General features: G+C 42.7%; 1 protein-coding gene across 7 annotated transcripts in view; it reads right to left on the bottom strand.

Annotated features, from left to right (window-relative positions):
- Positions 1 to 18,805, bottom strand: part of GCNT1 (glucosaminyl (N-acetyl) transferase 1) — a 58,969-nt gene that overhangs the window by 26,830 nt on the left and 13,334 nt on the right. For 2 of the 7 annotated variants that reach the window (XM_045022107.1, XM_045022113.1), the window contains exon 1: positions 14,213 to 14,419. The exons of 1 other annotated variant lie outside the window; for it this stretch is intronic. The gene's annotated coding sequence lies outside the window, so the exon portion shown is untranslated. Of the gene's footprint in view, positions 1 to 13,855; positions 13,992 to 14,212; positions 14,420 to 17,253; positions 17,274 to 18,805 lie in introns of those variants that run through there. 4 more of the 7 variants (XM_045022108.1, XM_045022114.1, XM_045022111.1 and 1 more) reach the window with 3 other exon arrangements.

Genomic DNA, 18,805 nt, shown 5'->3' with positions numbered 1-18,805 from the left:
CCTGGCTCAGCATGGGGAATAAGGATTGCAGCGCTGGTCATCAAGTGTGGCCACACACCAGTGCTGTTATTGGCCTCCAGGGTATAAGGATGTATCCCAGAATGCTTTTAACTAAATTACTCCCTTTGTTTTGTTATGCAACCTCTCTTTGTTTTGTTGTGAACTCCCGTTGCTACCGGAGCTGCTCTACCGGAGCTGCTTATCTAAACAAACACAGCTCCTGTTTGCTGTGATCAATCTGTATCCTCCTCCCTGCGTGATTCACAGGGGTTGAGTGTTTGCTTTTTGCTTGACCAGCAGCGAGAAAGTGAGTCGGCAGCTGCTTATCTGGTCTGCAGGCTTTTGCAGTTAAAGAATAAGGGGTTGGGTTTTGTTGTCAACTCGGAGCTCCGGGCTCCGTGCACCCGGAGCTGCTTCAAACACAGCTCCTGTTTGCTGTCATCAATCTGTAACTACTGTCAACAGTGAAATGAGATAACCCCCTGCCTGTCTCATTCACAGGGGTTGAGTGTTTGCTTTGCTTGAGAGAAACGGGGGAGGGGGCAGAGGGGGGAAATGGAGTATGTTGGATGCAGGCTGTTTGCAGTTAACAGTAAGGAGGTGGGAAATTTCTGATTTTGCACAGTGTCGGTTCCAAAAATCCACTCTCTCTCTCTCTCTCTCCCCCCCCACCCCCGGTCCCTGTCACACTGCCCCACACCCCCCTCTTTTGAAAAGCACGTTGCTGCCACTTGAATGCTGGGATAGCTGCCCATAATTCATCACTCCCAATAGCACTGCAAATGTGGCCACACACCAGCGCTGGCCCTGCACAGCTGGACGACCAGCACTGCAGATTTGTAAGTGTAGCCATACCCTTCATTTATTCACTCTAATTTAAGGTGTCATGTGCCAGTAATACATTTTAACATTTTTAGAAGGTCTCTTTCTATAAGTCAATAATATTGAAACTAAACTATTATTGTATGTAAAGTAAATAAGGTTTTTAGTTAAAAAACTAAACTGCAGAACCCCCCAGACTGGTGGCCAGGATCTGGCAGTGTGAGTGCCACTGAAAATCAGCTTGTGTGCTGCCTTTGGCACATGTGCCATAGGTTACCTACCCCTGACATAGTTAATAGTAAAACTAAACATAAGTTTAGTAATAAAGACCAGATTTAAGTGATAATAAGCAAGAGGGGGAAAAAGAGCTATAGTTACAAAACAAAGTAAAAAATATACACTTTCTAGCATTTAAAATGCAACAGTTTACTATCCTGGTCTCAGGCAATTTCTCACTAGTCAGTTCTCAGCATCTTCAACCCACACAGCTGAAAGATTCACCTTCCAAGTACACAGGCTTCTTTTGTCCCTCAAGTGATGGATAACTAAGGGGTTCTCTCCCCTTCTTCTTATAGTCCCATAAACTTTTGAAATGTATTCGTTTGAAGTGTATCCCCAGAAAAAAGTTCTTCTCCCCTGCTGATGAGTACATGTCATGCTGTCTTCATCTCATTGTGAACTAGCTCTTTCTGTTGGTTTGATTACTTGGTTTACCTTAGATGCAAATATACTTTCATTGCCAGGTTCAAGCTTTGTACCGCAGAGACACTGGCAAATCCACATTCCTTTGTCTAGAATAAACCTGTTTATCCACTCAGATTGCCTTGTCTGGCCATATTTTAGTAATATGTTTCCAGCACACTTACATAACCCTTTACACACTAATATCATTGTGTGATGTATGTATGGTTAATGTCCCATATGTAACTAATTATACGATAGCCAAATAGTGTCTGCTAAGTTAAGTATTCTGACAACAGTGTACTGCATGTGCCCTTTGCCAGCTGGCATAAAGCAGCACTTAGAATCATTCATATATTTACTTACTTACCAGGATAGTCTTCCATATATAAACAGAGTATAAACCAATGCAGTCCTGTCTTCCTGAGTCTGCAGACAGAATGCTGTGGTGCTCCTGCTTATGTCTCAGTGAAACAGCAGTGGCATTGGTAAGGATAAGTAGACTTGGAAATTTACCAAAATAGCTATTCTGAAATAATAAGTGTCCATGTGGGGAATTATTCTAGAATAGCTATTTCAGAAATTTCCAAGTGTAACTAGCCCTAAAAAATGGTAATTTCCATTATTGCTTAAAAGCTTTCTGGGTAGTAACAATGAAACAGTCATGTCAGTTTCAAGCTGCTGTTACTTGGTAAGTTAAACAGCTTCAGTGCCTACTGCTACTATGTACTGAGAACAAACAAAACAAAAGGAAGTCCATTGATACTCACTGAATTATATACACTTTATCACTATAAATGATTTTTAGAAACAGTTTGTCTGTGGTTTTAACTCTCAGGTTCTTCTGTATGCTAATTTTTTATTGAAACACATATGCAAAAGTACTAAACGAAAGGATGTGTCTTCAGATAAAAAAGAAAACCTCTTTGAAAGACAAGCCTAAGCCACTAATTTAGAAAGGCTTCTTCAAATTGTCCTCACTAAAAAAATAATCAATGTTATCAAAAGCATAGGGGAAAATTTTTATTACTATAAATTATTTTGATAAACTAGTTGTCTGTGGTTTTAACCCTGGGCAGTTTCTGCATGCTCATTTTTAATTAAAACACCTATAAATAAAGGGCTTGTCTTTTCAAGTGATTATAAAATAAAGTTTTGTAAAGGAATAAAGCTCAATATAACTTTTACAAGCTTTTGTTCAAAAATCTGAAAAGAACAAACCTCTTATCTCTTCTATGTTCTGGACAGCTAACAGCCTTCTTTATCTTTAATTCACCGGCTAACAAAGCTGCTTTTGCTGCAGCTTCAAATTGTCCTCACCAAAAGCATAGGGAAACACGTTTAAAAACTGTTACTAAGGGCTTATGGTTTTAATCTTTATTAAAATACCTGTGTAAAAGTGCTACATGGCAGGAAAGATGCTTGGGTCTATTTTTTAAGATACGAATAAGGCAGCTAAAGGGGAGGAGGGAGATGGCTCATGTTTTAAAAAATGTGGGACTATAGGATTGGTTCAGGAAAATGTATTCTATGACGCAGCTGTAGAACAGCCTCTGATTGGTCCAACCCAAAGGAGGAGACAAGGATGGGGGGGTGAGGTAATATATTTTATTGGATCAACTTCTAGTTACACTAGATGTTTTCCTCTTAATTTTCCATTACTGCAGCTATCAGTGCAACTCCACCAAGAGCAGCTATGCCAAAGGTAATAACAGACTGGCAGTGGGTATTTTAACTATTGCATCATCTGATCCTGCTCAGAACAGGGTCTAGACAACACCAAGGTTAAAATGCAGTTACCAGTGCCTTGTCTACACTACTGTTCGTGCTGGTAGAGCTGCACCTGCCAGAACAGTGGGAAATTTAAGAACAAGACACTAGTGGAGACAAGGTCATAGAGAACAGGGCCTGCCCTGAAGAACATGCCCTTGTCTTCACTGCTTAAAAAAAAGGTTTTTTTTAACCTTGCAGTATCTAATGTTTCTGAGCTATTTTGATGTGAAAAACACAGTGAAGACAAGACACTTTCATTTTATCTAGGCTACTGATTAATCACAGATTAACTCAAAAATAAATCACGATTAAAAAACTTAATCACGATTAATCAGTTTTAATTGCACTGTTAAACGATAGAATATCAATTGAAATTTAACAACTATTTTTGGATGTTTTCCTACATTTTCAAATATATTTGAATTACAACAGAATATAAAGTGTACAGTGCTCACTTTATATTATTTTAATTACAAATATTTGCACTGTAAAAATGATAAAATATTTTTCAATTCACCTCATACAAGCACCATAAAGCAATCTCTTTATCATGAAAGTGCAACTTACAAATGCAGATTTTTTTTGGTTACATAACTGCACTCAAAAACAAAACAATGTAAAACTTTAGAGCCTACAAGTCCACTCAGTCCTACTTTTTATTCAGCCAATCGCTAGGACAAACAAGTTTGTTTATATTTATAGGAGATAATGCTGCTGGCTTCTTATTTACAATGTCACCTGCATGTGAGAACAGTGGTTGCATGGCACTTTTGTAGCTGGCATTGCAAGGTATTTACATGCCAGATATGCTAAACATTTGTATGCCCCTTTATGCTTCAGCTACCATTCCAGAGGACATGCTTCCATGCTGATGCTCGTTAAAGAAAATAATGTGTTACTTAAATTTTGACTGAACTCCTTGGGGTATTTCCCCTGCTCTGTTTTACCCTCATTCTGACGTGTATTTCATATTATAGCAGTCTCAGATGATGATCCAGCCCATGTTGTTCCTTTTAAAGAACACTTTCACTGCAGATTTGACAAAACACAAAGAAGGTACCAATGTGAGATTTCTAAAGATAGCTACAGCACTCAACCCAAGGTTTAAGAATCTGAAGCGCCTTCCAAAATCTGAAAGGGACAAGGTGTGAAACATGCTTTCAGACGTCTTAAAAGACCAACACTCCAATGTGGAAACTACAGAACCCGAACCATCAAAAAAGAAAATCAACCTTCTGTTGCTGGCATATGACTCAGATGCTGAACGTGAACATGCGTTGGTCTACACTGTTTTGGATCGTTAGCGAGTAGAACCCATCATCAGCATGGACATGTCCCCTCTGGAATGTTGGTTGAAGCATGAAGGGACATATGAATCTTTAGTGCATCTGGCACATAAGTATCTTGCAATGCCAGCTACAACAGCAAGTTCAACTTTCATGATAAAGTATCAGAGGGGTAGCCGTGTTAGTCTGGATCTGTAAAAGCAGCAAAGAATCCTGTGGCACCTTATAGACTAAGGCTTTGGCTACACTTGCACTTCAAAGCGCTGCCGCGGCAGTGCTTTGAAGCGCTAAGTGTAGCCAAAGCGCCAGTGCTGGGAGAGAGCTCTCCCAGCGCTGTCCGTACTCCACCTCCCTGTGGGGAATAACATACAGCGCTGGGAGCCGCGCTCCCAGAGCTGGGGCTTTGACCACACTGGCGCTTTGCAGCGCCGCAATTTGCAGCACTGGAAAGGGTGTGTTTTCACACCCTGCTGCAGCGCTGCAAATTTGCAAGTGTAGCCAAGGCCTAACAGACGTATTGAAGCATGCATCCAACGAAGTGGGTATTCACCCATGAAAGCTCATGCTCCAATACATCTGTTAGTCTATAAGGTGCCACAGGACTCTTTGCTGCTTTCATGATAAAGAGATTGCACTACAGTACTTGTATGAGGACAACTGAAAAACACTTTTTTTACAGCACAAATATTTGTAATAACAATAAATATAAAGTGAGCACTGTACACTTTGTATTCTGTGTTGCAATTAAAGTCAATATATTTGAAATGTAGAAAACATCCAGAAGATTTAAATAAATAGTATTCTATTATTGTTTAATCACATGATTTTAAAAAAATATTTTTTTAATTGCTTGACAGCCCTAGTTTTATCATAAGGAAGAGTGGCTCATTTTCACTGTGGTTTTCACTTCAGGATCTCTCTCACACTATTCATAGATTCTAGGACTGGAAGGGACCTCGAGAGGTCATCGAGTCCAGTACCCTGCCCTCATAGTTACTGCAAGGTAAAAGGTATGCGTTTTTTAGCAACAAAGACAAGGTCTTAAGCTTTAAAAAATAAATATTGACCCTTTCTGTCAGACATGGCCATTATATACACCAACATCATGTCCTTATCTATATAAAAGGAATTACTGCTAAAATATCACTAGTGAGAGAGCTAGTTTAGATAGGGCACTAGTGGCCACTGACATATTAAGTACAATGCTGGATAGGCCATAAGAACATAAGAACATAAGAAAGGCCATACCGGGTCAGACCAAAGGTCCATCTAGCCCAGTATCTGTCTACCGACAGTGGCCAATGCCAGGTGCCCCAGAGAGAGTGAACCTAACAGGCAACGATCAAGTGATCTCTCTCCTGCCATCCATCTCCATCCTCTGACGAACAGAGGCTAGGGACACCATTCCTTACCCATCCTGGCTAATAGCCATTTATGGACTTAGCCACCATGAATTTATCCAGTCCCCTTTTAAACATTGTTATAGTCCTAGCCTTCACAACCTCCTCAGGTAAGGAGTTCCACAAGTTGACTGTGCGCTGCGTGAAGAAGAACTTCCTTTTATTTGTTTTAAACCTGCTGCCTATTAATTTCATTTGGTGACCCCTAGTTCTTATATTATGTGAATAAGTAAATAACTTTTCCTTATCCACTTTCTCAACATCACTCATGATTTTATATACCTCTATCATGTCCCCCCTTAGTCTTCTCTTTTCCAAACTGAAGAGTCCTAGCCTCTTTAATCTTTCCTCATATGGGACCTTCTCTAAACCCCTAATCATTTTAGTTGCTCTTTTCTGAACCTTTTCTAGTGCTAGAATATCTTTTTTGAGGTGAGGAGACCACATCTGTACACAGTATTCGAGATGTGGGCGTACCATGGATTTATATAAGGGCAATAATATATTCTCAGTCTTATTCTCTATCCCCTTTTTAATGATTCCTAACATCCTGTTTGCTTTTTTGACCGCCTCTGCACACTGCGTGGACATCTTCAGAGAACTATCCACGATAACTCCAAGATCTTTTTCCTGACTCGTTGTAGCTAAATTAGCCCCCATCATGTTGTATGTATAGTTGGGGTTATTTTTTCCAATGTGCATTACTTTACATTTATCCACATTAAATTTCATTTGCCATTTTGTTGCCCAATCACTTAGTTTTGTGAGATCTTTTTGAAGTTCTTCACAATCTGCTTTGGTCTTAACTATCTTGAGCAGTTTAGTATCATCTGCAAACTTTGCCACCTCACTGATTACCCCTTTCTCCAGATCATTTATGAATAAATTGAATAGGATTGGTCCTAGGACTGACCCTTGGGGAACACCACTAGTTACCCCTCTCCATTCTGAGAATTTACCATTAATTCCTACCCTTTGTTCCCTGTCCTTTAACCAGTTCTCAATCCATGAAAGGACCTTTCCTTTTATCCCATGACAGCTTAATTTACGTAAGAGCCTTTGGTGAGGGACCTTGTCAAAGGCTTTCTGGAAATCTAAGTACACTATGTCCACCGGATCCCCCTTGTCCACATGTTTGTTGACCCCTTCAAAGAACTCTAATAGATTAGTAAGACACGATTTCCCTTTACAGAAACCATGTTGACTATTGCTCAAGAGTTTATGTTTTTCTATGTGTCTGACAATTTTATTCTTTACTATTGTTTCAACTAATTTGCCTGGTACCGACGTTAGACTTACCGGTCTGTAATTGCCGGGATCACCCCTAGAGCCCTTTTTAAATATTGGCGTTACATTAGCTAACTTCCAGTCATTGGGTACCGAAGCCGATTTAAAGGACAGGTTACAAACCTTAGTTAATAGTTCCGCAACTTCACATTTGAGTTCTTTCAGAACTCTTGGGTGAATGCCATCTGGTCCCGGTGACTTGTTAATGTTGAGTTTATCAATTAATTCCAAAACCTCCTCTACTGATACTTCAATCTGTGACAGTTCCTCAGATTTGTCACCTACAAACGCCAGCTCAGGTTTGGGAATCTCCCTAACATCCTCAGCCGTGAAGACTGAAGCAAAGAATCCATTTAGTTTCTCCGCAATGACTTTATCATCTTTAAGCGCTCCTTTTGTATTTTCATCATCAAGGGGCCCCACTGGTTGTTTAGCAGGCTTCCTGCTTCTGATGTACTTAAAAAACATTTTGTTATTACCTTTGGAGTTTTTGGCTAGCCGTTCTTCAAACTCCTCTTTGGCTTTTCTTATTACACTCTTGCACTTAAGTTGGCAGCGTTTGTGCTCCTTTCTATTTGCCTCACTAGGATTTGACTTCCACTTTTTAAAGGAAGTCTTTTTATCTTTCACTGCTTCTTTTACATGGTGGTTAAGCCACGGTGGCTCTTTTTTAGTTCTTTTACAGTTTTTCTTAATTTGGGGTATACATTGAAGTTGGGCCTCTATTATGGTGTCTTTAAAAAGGGCCCACGCAACTTGCAGGGATTTCACTTTAGTCAATGTACCTTTTAACTTTTGTCTAACTAACCCCCTCATTTTTGTATAGTTCCCCCTTTTGAAATTAAAGGCCACAGTGGTAGGCAGTTGGGATGTTCTTCCCACCACAGGGATGTTGAATGCTATTGTATTATGGTCACTATTTCCAAGCGGTCCTGCTATAGTTACCTCTTGGACCAGCTCCTGCGCTCCACTCAGGATTAAATCTAGAGTCGCCTCGCCCCTTGTGGGTTCCCGTACCAGCTGCTCCATGAAGCAGTCATTTAAAGTATCGAGAAATTTTATCTCTGCATTTCGTCCTGAAGTGAAATGTTCCCAGTCAATATGGGGATAATTGAAATCCCCCACTATTATTGGGTTCTTAATTTTGATAGCCTCTCTAATTTCCCTTAGCATTTCATCATCACTATTACTGTCCTGGTCAGGTGGTCGATAATAGATCCCTAATGTTATATTTTTACTAGAGCATGAAATTTCTATCCATAGAGACTCTATGGAACCTGTGGATTCGCTTAAGATTTTTACTTCATTTGAATCTACACTTTCTTTAACATATAGTGCCACTCCTCCCCCTGCACGGCCTGTTCTGTCCTTCCGATATATTTTGTACCCCGGAATGATTGTGTCCCATTGATTGCTCTCAGTCCACCAGGTTTCTGTGATGCCTATTATATCAATATCCTCCTTTATCACAAGGCACTCTAGTTCACCCATCTTATTATTTAGACTTCTGGCATTTGTGTACAAGCACTTTAAAAACTTGTCCCTGTTTATTAGCCTGCCTTTTTCTGATGTGCCAGATTCTTTTTTATGTGACTGTTCATCATCTGATCCGGCCCTTACATTATATTTCTCATTCCTCTGCTCCTGACTATAACCTGGAGATTCTCTATCATCAGACTCTCCCCTAAGAGAAGTCTGTGTCCGATCCACACGCTTCTCTGCAGCAGTCGGCTTTCCCCCATCACCTAGTTTAAAAACTGCTCTACAACCTTTTTAATGTTTAGCGCCAGCAGTCTGGTTCCACTTTGGTTTAGGTGGAGCCCATCTCTCCTGTATAGGCTCCTCCCATCCCAGAAGTTTCCCCAGTTCCTAATGAACGTGAACCCCTCCTCTCTACACCATCGTCTCATCCACGCATTGAGACTCTGAAGCTCTGCCTGCCTACCTGGCCCTGCGCGTGGAACTGGGAGCATTTCTGAAAATGCCACCATAGAGGTCCTGGATTTCAGTCTCTTCCCTAGCAGCCTAAATTTGGCTTCCAGGACATCTCTCCTACCCTTCCCTATGTCATTGGTACCTACATGTACCACGACCACCGGCTCCTCCCCAGCACTACACATAAGTCTATCTAGATGCCTCGAGAGATCCGCAACCTTCGCACCAGGCAGGCAAGTCACCATACGGTTCTCCCGGTCATCACAGACCCAGCTATCTACATTTCTAATAATCGAATCTCCCATTACTAACACCTGCCTTTTCCTAGAAACTGGAGTTCCCTCCCCCGGAGAGGCAACCTCAGTGCGAGAGGCAACCCCAGCACCATCTGGAAGGAGGGTCCCAACTACGGGAAGGTTTCCCTCTGCTCCCATTGCCTGCTCTACTTCCCTGGGCCCTTCTTCCTCCTCAACAGCACAGGTGCTGTCTAAGCGGAGGTGGGACAATTCTACAGTGTCCCGGAAAGCCTCATCAACATACCTCTCTGCCTCTCTCAGCTCCTCCAGTTCTGCCACCCTGGCCTCCAAAGTCTGTACATGGTCTCTGAGGGCCAGGAGCTCCTTGCACCGACTGCACACATACGCAACCCGCCCACAGGGCAGGTAATCATACATGCTACACTCAGTGCAATAAACTGGATAGCCCCCACTCTGCTGCTGGGCTTCTGCCTGCATTGTCTCCTAGTTAGTGAAAGGCTGGTTTACAGAAAGTAGTTTTGGAATGTAGTTTGGTTTATAGGTTTTAGGATTTTAGGGGGGGCTACAGGGAAGGGGTTATGGCCGGCGAGGGACTCCCGCTCCCTTCCCACTCCCCTTCTAAACTCCCTTGCGAAACTCCCTGTTAGCAGCCCCTGTTCGCAAAGCTCCCTGGCCTTTTTTTTTTTAAGCCTAGTTAGAGGACATTGTTTAAAACACTGACTACCCTAGCATGGTGTTTAAGACCCCTTTCTGCACCACTGCACCCACTGGTGGAGCTACACCAACAGTAGAAACAGTGGGGATTTTTTTCCTTCCAAAAAATTTCTAACTTAGGTACCTCCAACTTTAATTGCAGCAATGCTAAAAGATACAACTGTCAAATGCAAATCCAAACTTCTTGCACCTGGGAGGTAAGCAGCAAATATGGCAGTTTCTTTAAATTAACATTGCCCCTCACTCTCAAAATCTAGATTCTTATACTGTGCCTATCCAAATATGTAGGGTGAAATCCTGGCTTCATTAAAATGAATGGAACTTTTTGCCATTGACTTCAATGGAGTCAGGATTTCACTCTTTTCTGTATGGCCCGTTGGCTAGACCCTGCTACAGAGCAGTTTGAATCCCATATCTCAGGGGAGTACCCTAACCACGAGGCTATTGGGTAAACAGGAGAGAGGTAAGGTACCAGCACCACCACCACGTTATCCAGCTCTTTATTTATTTTGCTTTTATTTTAAAAAAGGCTAAAGTTCTCCAAACCTAGATGTTCTGTTTTGGATTGAATGAAATTACTTTTTTTGATTTATTGAAAATACCCAAAAACATTTCAGTTCAACCCAAACCACTTTTTTTTCCCTTTTGACTTTTCGGACTGCCAGCAAACTGAAGAAATCAGTTATTCACACAGGTCTATTATCCTCTTATACATCAACAGAAGACAGTTAAAAACAGTGCAAGAAATAGAAGTCTCATTAACATAAGAAAACACTACTTTGAAATTAGATATTTTATGTAACCCACCTGTCCCAAAGTATTTCTTTGAGCACATGATCATGCAAATCTGTGTTGGCCCATTCTTAACATCCACAGGCAAACCATACTTAAAACAAAGTTATCTGAAAATTTTCAGTTTTCTCTATATGGAAAACTGTCAGGGGCAGCTCCAGGCACCAGCGTGTGCCTGGGGCGGCCTGACAGTTGCTGTGCTGTGAGGGTGGCAGTCAGGCTGCCTTTGGCGGCATGCCTGTGGGAGGCGTGCCACCAAAAGCCTCCTGACTGCCGTGCTTAGCAGCAAAATACATAGAACCGCCCCTGAAAACTGTGCTTGCCTTACTGTGTTATTGACCTCCTAACAGACATTTGCAGCATACTTACACATGCATAAGTGAAGAATGCCTAAAACCTTATGAAAGATGAACAATTATCATAGATTAAATGAAATTTTAGAAAATTTTATTGTCAGCAAACCAGACTTTTCCAGGATAGCATTTATATGTTTTGTAAAGCTCTGGCTCATTGGATGCTATTGGCATTCTGAAAGACCATATTCTGTTGAAGGGTATGGAGATACTTTTTTCTGCTTTCAATTTTCCTCTCCCTCACTTTTACTTTTGTTTAATTAAGGATCCCAATTAGTTTCCTTATCATGCTATTTTTAATGATAAGGTTAAAAACCACAGTAAGCTTTCCTGTGAATAATGCTGACTAGTATCTGATTAGCAGCATTGATCTAGTTTATTGGCCTGCTGAATTCCTGGGAAATTACCTCTCCTACGGGCTTATCTACACAATGCAGCTTTTAGCAACAACTCTGTGTCGACACAGCTTTGTCACTAAAAGTCAGCATGTGTAAATGTTCTCTATCGGTATTTTGTCAGCACTTTTGATGACAAAATACTTCCAGCCCTGCCGAGGAGCAGCGTTAGGTTTGTCGCCCTGCCAACAAAACCACGTTCACACTGCCACTTCCATCGGTAAAACTTTTGTGGGGGGGCGCGGGGGGGGAAACGAGGGCTTTAAGTACTCATGAAAGACAAAAAAGTTTTGCCAACAACTTCGCAGTGTAGACAAGCCCTCAGTAGCAGCAGCAGTTCTAGGAAGTCAGATTTCAATAATTTAACATGCTGCAATTGGAATAGAACCTTTAGATTTCTTTTTTTTGGGGGGGGGGGGAAGGTGGCAAGAGGAAGGTTTTAAAAGCTTTGTCTAAAAGACAGGTAGGAAATTCTCCACTCTGATGAAAGATTTTAAGAACTAAATTTTGCTCCAGCATACCAGTGTAAACTCAGCAGGGCAGATTCTAAGCCCTTTGCTCAAACTGGTGAACATTTTTATTCATGCAGTTAGTCCCACTGAGCAGTTCACTTCACTGAAGTTAGTGGTTGGTGTAAAAACAGCAGATTTTTGGACTCTGATATTTGTCTTATCCTCAAACAGGTTAATGGAGCATGGAAAAATTCTCTGAGATGTGCTTAGCCTCAGGGAAAGGAGTGTTGCATATCACTCAAGTAGAAGTGCCCCAAGCAACTGAAGCCCATCACTGATGATACAGCTTCTTTCTGGTACAATCTCATTATCTTAAGGACTGACATCTGAGGACACTAGAAAGTTCAGAGTAGGAAAGAGAGTTGTGAACCTTACAGGGCACTGGAGACTCCCAAAGAGGATAGAAAGTTAAATAGTAATGTACATATTTCCAAAATATTTACCTTCCGACAAAAATTTTGTACCATAACTTGACTTCCATCACTAGTATGTTTTTTCCCTACTTCACAGAGGCAGAAGGGGTCTATTGTCTTCTAGAGACAAGAGAGGTTTCAGCTCAGTTACAAAATATCCAACAGCTACAGTGCTAAAAAAAACCCTTTTCTGGTTCCACAGAGCCTCGGTGTTATTTCTTGCCAAACTTGAAATCAGCTACCTGAAACCCCCTATTTAAGAAACCTGTTTGGAATTGCAAATACTCCAAATAGGTAACTCATACTGCTCTTTAAAAGTCATTAACCTCACCTCCTTCCAGCAAAAAGATTTACTTTTCAGAACAGCCTTGAAAAGGGGGCAAAATGCCAGTGGTATACTGAGCTGCCTGTTAAGGTTTGAAACCACTCACCAGGCTTAGATCTCAGAAAGCCACTTACAGCCTTCTAAACTGTTGCTGCCCTCAGATCTGTTTCTTCAGACTCTGCTGCTCTGTTTTACCAACCTTGACAGAAAACAGGAATACTATTCCTTAAAAATAAAAAAAGTCTGATCTTCTCTAAGCCATGCCCATTGCCAAGATGTTTTAGCACTTAAATACTATTATGTAGATGTGGCTCAAGGTAGATAGCAATGTTTGCAGAAACCCCAGAAATAAAGGGGTTATTATTGGTTAACCTTAGATCCAAAAAGTTCATGTAAAAAGTCTGTTATACCTCTGAAAGGTTTCATACGTGGAGAAGATTGACTGCGTTGTACGGTTCACTCTATTTATTCATTCAAGTTGCCAACAGTGTTAGCAACAACAACAAACCTGGAGACCCATTAGTTAAACGGCTAAAAACACTCCTATTTGAAACAGAACAAAGTTTCCAGAAATCTTTTTTTCGGTCAATAGCAGATGAACTTGGTAAATTTCAACTGCATTAAAATAGCTTCTACTTCATAATGCTGAGGAAAAAGAGTGCTTTTGCAAGTAAGATGATATCAGGGAGAGAGAGCACGGATCGTTGGCCCAGAAACTGGAGCCGGGGCAGTTATTAAAAATCTCCCATATTGCTACTTTTTCCACATTGGAGTGGTTCTTGTTTCTACCAGGACCAGCGACGAACCAAGAAGTGTTATCGAACGAGCAGGAGATGAAGTGGGCGTGCAACCACCAGCACTTTACAACAACATGCGAGTTCACCAAAGGAGGAAACCGAAACAGACCGACCATTACACTCACCACCGCCTGCCCCGGCCAAACAGACTCAGCTACCCAGGATGGGGCTCGGTCCCTGGCTCCACCACCCTTGTGATTCCGTCAATGGCGAGCCCAGCTGGGCGAGGGAAGACCTTTAACTGGACCAACGTCTGCCTGACCCAAGCAAGGCGCCCGGCTCGGGGGAGCGGGGAGTGAACGAAGAGGGGCTGGCTAGAGTAGAAGCGTCACCCCGCCTCCCACCGCAGCGCAGCCGGGGAGGCGCGGCAGCCAGCAGCCCCGCCAGAGCTCGGGCTGCCAGACTCCGGCGGACGCGACTGGCACAGCCCGGCCCGCGGGGAGCCGGAGCAAAGGGGGCGGAGCAGTTACCTGGAGGGAGCGGCCGGTGGCTCCGGAGCAACGCGAGCTGCTGCTGCTGAGCTACGAGCTGAGCCGGCCGGACTAGCATCAGCGGAGACAAACTTCCCCCAGCCTCCTCCCAGCGCCGGGGGAGAGAGAACGGCCGCCCCTCGCAGGCGGCTGGAGGCACTTCCTCTCCCGCGCCGGGAGGCGCTTCTGAGCGCCCCGCCTCGTTATATCCCCTGCCCGCTCCACCGCCAGCGGCGCGGAAGCAAGGAGGGTGGGCACGGCCTTGCTCAAGCGCCCAGCCAATCAAGGCGCTTCCGAGGTTCCCCTTCACCAGAGCCGCCTCCCAAAGAGCTGCCTCCACTCCCCAGACACCCCGCTCCCCCCACAGCCACTGCTGCTCCCACTCCCCCAGGCCTCTCACAGGCACTGCTAGCTAGGTTCCAGTGCCCCAATTCAACTGTCACAACCTTGCCCTCTCCACTCTTCTGGGCAAGCCTACGTCTGTTGTAAAGGGACCCAACTCTGGGGTCAATGTGCTTCTAAGAGTCCTTGAGTCTGGGAAGTGATTGGTCATTGTTCCTAGCTCTGGCACACTCCCAGGGGCAGACCCTGCGTCTGACACTCATCTTGGACCATGGGACCCTGCAGTTTGGCCATCTTAGACCCTGAAACTAGTGTCACAGCCCTCCAGAACCGCCAGCTGCTTAGACAGATTCCCGCAGTGTGCCTGATTGTGAGATCTCTGGTTCCTAGTTACATCCTTCAGGTACAATGTGGCTGGAAGACAAAGAACACAGACTCACCAAAGAAATTTCTTTAAGGGTAAACACTTTCTCTCTTAACAAAGCTCCCTAGAGAGTTATAGATTTATTAAAAATAACACAATCCCCAATCTTACCCCACAGCTCCTGTGAGTCCTTCTTAGGCTACAAGCCCTTTTTGGCCTTTCAGGCACCTTTTAAAACAGTCTCTGCCTCTGCTCTCCTTCTCACCATATGCTTCAGATGGAAAAATTCCCTCCTCCCCTCAGCTTCTATATAGAGAATCATTCAAAGTCAATAGCCCTTCTGGTAGAAAACCCATTATTCTGGTAGGGGAGACTCATTGAACACTGATGGCTTTTGATGGCTCTCTTATAGCTTCTCAGACTAAGGCTATGGCTATACTACAGCTTAAATCAACATAAATTATGTCATTCAGGGGTGTGAATAAGCCCCCACCCCTCCCCGAGCGACATAACTTATGTCGATTTAATCCTGGTGTGGACAGTTCTATGTCAGTGGGAAAGCTCCTGCTGATATGGCTACTGCCCCTGGCAGGGGCTGGAGTAATTAAGCCAATGGGAGCTGCTTTAAGCTCTCTAGTGTAGCCATAGTTTTTCCACTAGGTGTTAAGCCCCTGCCACTAAAGGAATCCTCCAAATCCACAAATGAGGTTGCAATATAACATGAAGGTCATGCTTCAAAATGAAGGTTACAATACAGAGTAGAACCTCTGAAACAAAGTGGAGTTCACCAAACAACATGGAATTCACAATTTGACACAGATATATCCCCCAATCTGTCACACCAAACACCCACAGTTCTGAGTAGTTAAGATGTGCAAAATTCTATGTAATTATGTTATCTTTGACATTGGGACAAAAATAGAAACAATTATGATGCATAATGGTAAACTTTTGTATTTTATTATTTTAAAAAATAGTCTATGAAATACAAAAGAAAAGCCTATCAATCCATATGATGGCACTGACTTTCAAAAAGACCTAATCCAAAGAAGATCTTGAAAGGTTATGTCTTTCACCAGCAGAAGCTGGTCTAATAAAAGATATTCCCTCATTCACCTTGTCTCTCTAAAAAGACCTCAGCTCAACCTTCAACTTTGTGCCAGCAAATAGTTGTGGGCATATTCTGTAGCATTTATACATCTGATTTGGAGGTTCAGTCAGGCACTTAGATAAAACTAGGAAGCACATCCACTGTTACTGGATGCCTCCAACTTATAAATACAATTACTTGTGGGTGCAAAATCAGAGACAGCTTCTGAAGATAGGGATTTATATCATTACCAGATAGAAAGCTTCATTAACTATCAGTAAACACTATTAAATTCAATTCCAAAGAAAATGTAGCAAAACCCATTTCAATAAAAAACATCCAAACATAAGGTAAGCTCTTTTAACAATTGAACTACCTTTACAATATTACCTACCAAGTAATCATTATGGATCAGCACTATATTACAAATGGTCTCATTAACTTCAAGGAGAGTATTTGTCAAGAACTTACTGTTAAGTGTGTATAAGGGCATCAGAATCTTGTCCCACGTAGCAATTCCCTATAGTGTAACTACCTAATGTTGTAATAATTGGGCCCACAAATTTACCCTAATTGTGAGATAGGTTGTAAAAAGTAAGTAAAATTTCACAAAGTGTTGCAAAAATCGATGACAATAAATGTTAATACAAAAAGGTGCAAAAGGGAAACAAAAAGATTAAATTAATTCAAATAAAATGGCCTACTTATAGAACTCAAGGACTGTGTTAAGATCATGTCTGGTAAACAAGAGAAGTGTGGGACCGAAAATCAATGAACCAAAATTGGTATGTCAAAAGTCAGGCCTAGTTGGTGGACAAAATAATAGGAGGAGGGCTCCTTAAAAGAAATTACTTTGGGGGTGAAAACTGTCTGACAGCTACTGGCTGGGAGATGGGTAAATGGGAAGAACTGAGCTTTACCATCAAGGGGCTACCACTGACACCATTTCCTGGGACCTTGGGATCTACTGTAACATTGTTGGCCCTTTGTCATCCTGATGCTGAGAAATGTCCTGACCAACCCAGGCCAGAGAGCAAGTGGGACCCAGATGCCATCACCACCTGGGGTGTGAGACATTGTCAACCCCTCCACCATGGCCACCCCTGTGTGTCATTTTCCCTCTCCATCTTATTTCTTCTCTTTCCTAGAGTTGTAGTGGCTCAGAGGTTGAGATGATGGACTGCCAGGTTGTGGATTCGAGTCTTGCTCGATCGCACACTAAAAGGCTACCTCTTGTTCACTTACCTGCAAATGGGTACCTGATCCATTGGGTTAGGGCAGATCACATCACTCCCTTGTGTACCCTTGTCTATGAAACTGACATGCCTTAATCACATCAGCCCAATGAGTCATTGTCTTGGAGGAATTTTGACTATCCCTCTCCTTTTGTACTTGTTTAATAAGAATCTAGATTTAGTGGCCAAGACTATATATTTTTCTACACTGTTGTAAGCCTGTAACCAAAGGGAAAGCTAAAAGCAATACCCAAAATAGATAGATACTGGGACAAGTTTGCCAGGTCTTGTTCCTTTACTGGTGATCCTACTATAACAGCAAAGGAAAAAGTTACACCAACATATTACCAAAAGGGCAGCATGATGGGGTGTTCACCCCACATTAGCCCTTGAGAGGCCAATTAGGTTTACCTGGTGTCACCAAGAGAGGGAGGGCCAGGGATAATGAGAATGAAGCCCAGCTGGGAAAGGGCTATGATTCCCACTATAAAGCCCAGAAGTTGAAAGTAGAAGGGGGTAGGTTGGCAGGCTCAGAGCTGGAAACATTAAAACGGAAAGATGAGTAGAAAGCAAGCATATTATTATTTTATAATTCTCAAATCAGTAGATGAAGATGTAAAGTTAGGAGATACTAATCCCTTGAAAACAGCAGTATGGAATAAGTGACCAGTTGGATTGGGGTGAAAATCCAGGTCAAGGAGGGGCTATGCCACTGCCTGCTCTGTGTGCCCCACAATGCTTTGGTACTGTAGCTCCCAGACTGGACTGCTCCCTACTATCAGGTTTTTACATCATGCGTGTCTGTGTGTGGTAGACAGCCCTGGTGTTACCAGATTTGCCCCTTACTTTGGGGTATGCTCATTTATTCGGGTTACTTTTCTGGGGAAGGGGATTCTGTAATTCTGTCAATGTACTGCTTGTGTCACTTTTTGTGTTCATATGGAGCTCTGCTTCTCCCTTCTACAAGTCCCCTCCCAATGGAGCTATGTTTCTCCAGCCCAAGAACCGGATGAACACACCCACCCACACATACATTAACAGAGTAAGTCTGAGCGGACCGGGTCAATCAGCACTGTCAAGCTGACCCCTTATATGTCCCTGGACTCACTGGGATGGATGAAGCAGCACTTTCAAGCTGACTCTCCTTATATGCCCCTGGGCTCCAAGGACTGGGTCAGGCAGCACTTTCAAGCTGTTACCCTTATGTGTCCCAGATTCAGCACGTCCCTATTCCCACCTTCACAACACAATTGTACTGGCCGTAACCTACTTGATGAGCAAATCCCACAGTATTTTGGGCACTGCAGGGATCTTTAGCTTAGGTAAAAGCAGCGTTGCTGCAGAGTAAATGGGGGAAGCTAAAAACACAAAAGAGTAAGGTTCAGCAAGAGAGAGAGAAGCAACCAGCTTAACCATACAAGTTATTTATTGAATACTGGTGATAACTACACAAGGAGGGCTAAACCAACATAACCTACATTATTAAAGGTTAATACCTAAGGTAGACAGGAAAAATGAAAAGAGAGAGAGAGAGAGAAAAGGGGATCTCACCACTCCCTGAA

This window comes from Mauremys mutica, chromosome 6 (assembly GCF_020497125.1).
Source record: "Mauremys mutica isolate MM-2020 ecotype Southern chromosome 6, ASM2049712v1, whole genome shotgun sequence".
In the NCBI taxonomy this organism is placed as follows: domain Eukaryota; kingdom Metazoa; phylum Chordata; order Testudines; family Geoemydidae; genus Mauremys; species Mauremys mutica.
Note: the sequence above shows the minus strand (reverse complement) of the source record. Positions and strands in the feature narration are given on the sequence as shown.